The sequence below is a fragment of the Pan paniscus genome, chromosome 14 (assembly GCF_029289425.2).
Source record: "Pan paniscus chromosome 14, NHGRI_mPanPan1-v2.0_pri, whole genome shotgun sequence".
In the NCBI taxonomy this organism is placed as follows: Eukaryota; Metazoa; Chordata; class Mammalia; order Primates; family Hominidae; genus Pan; species Pan paniscus.
This window is the reverse complement of record NC_073263.2, coordinates 51,331,903-51,337,149: the sequence shown is the minus strand read 5'-3', so window position 1 is coordinate 51,337,149 and position 5,247 is coordinate 51,331,903. Positions and strand designations below refer to the sequence as shown.

General features: G+C 39.8%; 1 pseudogene; it reads right to left on the bottom strand.

Annotated features, from left to right (window-relative positions):
* Positions 1-524: 524 nt before the first annotated feature.
* LOC100985052 (cTAGE family member 2-like) lies at positions 525-2,979 on the bottom strand (annotated as a pseudogene).
* Between the last annotated feature and the right edge of the window lie 2,268 nt (positions 2,980-5,247).

Sequence of the window (5,247 nt, the reverse complement as noted above, 5' to 3'; positions counted from 1 at the left end):
GTGCTGCATGGCATAGTACTTTCCCTTCTGTTGGGATCTGTGAGTAACAAACCATTTTTTCAGTGGTAATCGACACTTGATCTGTTGGTCTCTCCATACCTGAAGAATAATGCAACCTATATATATTTTTTAATCAAGTAAAATTTATTTAATTAAGCATAAAGTTACTTTCACATTTGTCTACAACCACAGTAAATACAGTTCTTGGCATAATGCCATGGCCTTTCAAATGTAAAGCCTCCCCACCTGCAAGATTACATCTATAAATCTCCCACTGTTGTTTATATAATAGTGGATTAGTTAAACAAATTAAAATAGTTATACTATCTAGAATAAAATGATATGGAAATAATTTACTCATAAGATTCATATTTAAATCATCTTTATTTACAAAATACTATCCTGAGAATTATAATTCCATTAAGTTTGAATATGAGCAAACGTGTAATCACTGAAGTAACAACAGTTACTTCAACTGAAAATGAGAATAGTCAAAATGACTTTTGAAGAGAGCAAAAATATTGTCAAGTTTCTTGCCATGGTTCTGGATCTTCAGCAGCAGGCTCATTTGAAGGCAGACTCAACCCTAAAGGGAACTCACTCTATCTTCAGAATGTGGGGGTGGGGGTGGGGGCAAAATCCAGGTCTTGGGGGAAGGTAAGGAGGAAAACCCCTCGGTGGACAGACATTTCTCATTGCAAATGGAGCACGTGGTGGACCTGGGACATCCCTTGGTGGAAAATAATCTGGAGAAGCTCCAAACATGGTTCCTGGAGGAGGTGGAGGGAAAGGAGGTCCTCTCCTCATGAACGGGCCCCTCGTATCCACTGGAAACAACGGACCTCTGATTGAAGCAAGAGGTGGAGGAACAAAGCCAGGGCCAGTTGCTTCAGTTTCAGCGGGGAGAGATGAATCAGGCACATTTAGATTACCAAGATTATCTTTGGTATCATTTCCACTGGATTCCATTTCTGAAGGCATTGACCCATCCATTTTATCCAAAGAAGGTATATTAAAACTTCTGAGTTCTGCTGGTCCAGAGCGTCTAGCACAATTAGAATAAAACCTGTCTTGCCTTTGTGGAGGAAGAGCTGAATCAGGATATGATTGTCCTGGTGGAGGAAACATCATCCTACGGTCCTGTTCCCACGGAGGTGACAGGGGCCCAGTGTCAGAAGGAGCCTTGTGAGGATCAGTAAACCTATCACAGCTTGATTATCCTCTTTCACTGGTAATCTGGTGGTCCAGAGGATTCCCTGGGCCTCTTGGGCCTCTTCCTCCTCCCCCTGGAGGGAAACGTGAGAGTCTGAGTGGACCCTCCGACAAAGTTGGAGGATAGAGAAAAGCTCTCGTTTCAGATGAAGGCCAACGCAATGGTGAGGGACCATATGAGGAATGCTCTCTGCCAAATGCTGTATTTGGAACATCAAGTGCATAAGGATCTTTTTCTAAAAATTTAATTTTAAAGTCTGTTTCAATTAATTTTTGTCTGTTGTGAGCATTTTCTTTCCTTAAATCATTGAGGTTACTTTCAGCAGTCTGTGCTGTCAAACAATTATCATGTGCTTTTTTCTCATGGTATATAATCTTCCCTTGATAAAAATGAATAGTTCTCTCAAGTTTCTTCTTCAAGATATTTGGCTCGCTTTCTGTAGGTCTCCAGCTCCTCAGTGGCATGGCTGATCATTTCGTCTACTTTAGAAAATTTCTCTTTCTCTAGCCGGTTATTTTCCTCTACTATTAATTTCCTGTAGAGTTTCATTTCATTTTCTTGATATAATTCAGTCATTACCTTAAGTTTCTGTGGAAGCTTCTGATTCTCACTTTCAAAATATGTGTTTTCTGACTGCAAAGATGCTTGTTCCATCTAAAGATTTTTAATACGCTCTCTAAGCTCTTCCTTGGTTTTATCAACTTCAGATAACTGAATATAGATTTGGTTTCTTACTCCTTCTAAGGTTGTTAAAGAAGCATTTAACTTAGCAGCATGAATCAGTTTCTTCAAAGCTCCTTTTGGAGGATTATCTAAGTAAGCGCCATCTTCCGATTCACTGTTCATTTCTAATTCCAAGTTTTCATCATCCGTTATGTCTTCTTCCAGCATAGCAGCCCGATCTTTGATCTTTAGCAAGCATTCAGTCAGAGTCTCGATGTGATTTTCTTTATCATTTAGAACTTGTTCTGCGTGTACTTTGGAGTCTTCAAATGTTATTTTCTGTTTATTAAGTTCACTCACTTGTTCTTTCCATACTTCAGCTTCTTGCAAAAGCTGTTTCTGGCTTTCCTGAAGTTGACAATTTTCATTCAAAGCATCTTGTATTGCTATCTTCTTTGTTCTTCATTCATTTGAAATCTCTTGAAGGTCATTTTGGCTTCAGCTAGTAGTGATTTTAGGGATTTTGACTCATCTTCTAGAGACTGTATCCTTTTGGAAATATCCGCCATCACTTCATCTTGTTCAGAATGTTTAGATTTATCTTCTTTTAACTCCTTTTCTAGACAGAGTATTTCATGCTCCAGTTCAGAATTGGACCTGTTCAGCTTTTCACAGTTTGCCTCCAGACTTTGTGCTTCTGTTGCCTCCTTCTCAAAGCTGGCATCCTCTAAAGATGACTCTACTTCATAGCCTTCATACTCTTTTTGAACAAGGCTAAATTTTTCAAGTAGTCTACATTTTTCTTCAATTAGTCCAGAAAGCGCTACAGCAAGCTCTTTCTCTCTTCCCACATAAAGCCGACTCCTAACCGATCTAAAACTTCTCCACAAGAAAAAGGGAACAGCAACAAATCCAAGGACAGCTGCACATATCACCAATTCCCATGGAAATCCATAAGGATTCGAATCTGGTCTCCTGCCTTCAGGCAGTGCTGCCACAACCCTGCGTGGCTCCTCCAGGACCAGCCCCCAGTAAGGCTGAGGGGTAGCCCCGGGCTCCTCCATAGCGCCAAGGCTGCTGTGGCGGTGGCCGCAGTAACCCAGGCTTGTCGGGGCCACAATAAGCTGCGGAGAACACTCAGCCTTCAGTTAGGAACAGAATCCACACCTGGCAACCGGAGCGGACCACTGAGGAGCCGGCTGCGGGGGGAGCTGGGGGACGCGAGAACCCACAGGCCTTACAGGCCCATAGAAAAGGTACAGTAAAAATATAGTATAAAATATTTTTTTAAAGATCTGCTTGTATAGAGTACTTACCATAAATAAATGGAGCTTGCAAGATTGGAAATTGCTGTGGGTGAGTTAGTAAGTGGAGTGAATGTGAAGGCCTAGGGCACTACTATACACTACTGCAGACTTCACAAGCACTGCACGCTTAAGCTACACTAATTAATTAAAGTTGTTTTCTTCAATAATAAATTAACCTTAGCTTACTGTAACTTTTTAACTTTATAAATGTTTAAACTTTTTTAATCTTTTTTACTTTTTTGTAATAACACTTCACTTACAACACAAACATATTGTACAGCTGTACAAAAATGTCTTCTTTATATCCTTATTTTATAAGCTTTTTTCTATTAAATTTTTCTTGTTTTTACGTTTTAATAGTTTTTTGTTAAAAAACCAAGACATAGACACACACATTAGCCTCAGCCTACACAGGGTCAGGATCATCAATATCACTGTCTTCCATCTCCACATCTTGTCCCACTGGAGGGTCTTCAGGGGCAATAACAGGCATGGAGCTGTCACCTCCTGTGATAACAATGCCCTTTTTTGGACACCTCCTGAAGGACCTGCCTGAGGCTGTTTTACGGTTAACTTCTAACCGTACACTCTAAAATAATGACAAAAATTATAGTACAGTTTGGTCCAATGATAGTGGGTTATCAGAACTTATTAACATTTAGTGTCACTAAAGTTGGTATAAAACCCTCCACTGCTAAATTTAAATGGTTTACAGTTTCTTGGTGTTTTTTTTTTTTTAAATAGGCTGGGTGCGGTGACTCACGATTGTAATCCCAGCACTTTGGGACGCTGAGGCAGCCAGATCACTTGAGGTCAGGATTTCAAGACCAGCCTGGCCAATATACTGAAACCACAACTCTATTAAAAACACAAAATTAGTCAGGCATGGTGGCGCACACCTGTAGTCCCAGCTACTCAGGAGGCTGAGGCAGGAGAATCACTTGGACCAGGAGGCAGAGGTTACACTGAGCCAAGATGGCACCACAGCATTCCAGCCTGGGAGATAGAGTGAGACCCCATCTTAAAAAAAGAATAATATAGTATATACATAAATATCAATTCCTCATTCATGGGGAATCTTGTTGATCATTCTGGCTGCTTGATATTGATGAGGGGCATCCTGGGCAGCCTCATACCATGGGTGACTCTGTGGCCCCCCAGGAATCAAAGGTTAATCTAATACTATCCTTTTCTTCTGAAACAATCTTTCTTTTTCCAGTCCCCTACTTCCACCAAAGACAAATCTCAGCAAGACAAACCTACCTGCAAAATAAGCTGCAGTCCCATAAACGTGGCCTGATTACCCCACAAAGTGCAGCAAGAATTGCTGTCCACATAGGCTCTCCTAAATTGGCCTTGCTGGAACCTCTCACAAGGCCATTTCAGTCAAAGACCTGGGAAAATAGCCAGTTCATCCATCTGTGTCGCAGTATAAAATAAAATAGATTCTTATTGAACTTATGCAAGCAAACACATTGCCATGAATTAAGAATATTCACAAATAATTTACAAATTCTGGATAAATTAGGCATAGAGAGAACTATGCCTCAAATTCTGTTTGAGGAAAGCATACTGTATTCAATATACTTAAAGTATACTCAGAGGCAATAAAAAGCTCCAAAGAATAAAATTCTCCAGACTCTGAAAAACAAAACAAAAAGAATCAGCAATATTTCAAACAAAAAAACCATAAAAAATTATTTCAGTCTCCATTAATTCAGTCCATGCAATCAACTTCTGGTATGCTTCATATTGAGTTAGCAATCTTTATGAACATATCAGCATTTCAATTAGTGCCCTGGAAGTTTTCTCTCTAATCCAATGGCACAGTCTACAAAGTTATAAGAAACCTGCATTTGAGAGGTTGAATTTTTCATAAACTTCCCCAAAGAAGAAAGCCCTGGACTGTAGCTGATTATAAGTCACTTTTCGAGAAGGATCAAAGCAAAACTACAATTGTGGATGACAAAAGTTTTAAGACAGCCATAGTTAAAGGCACAGTTAACTAGGGTATTTTGTTATTCCTGTGGCATACAAGTTAACATCATAATAATAATTACTGTG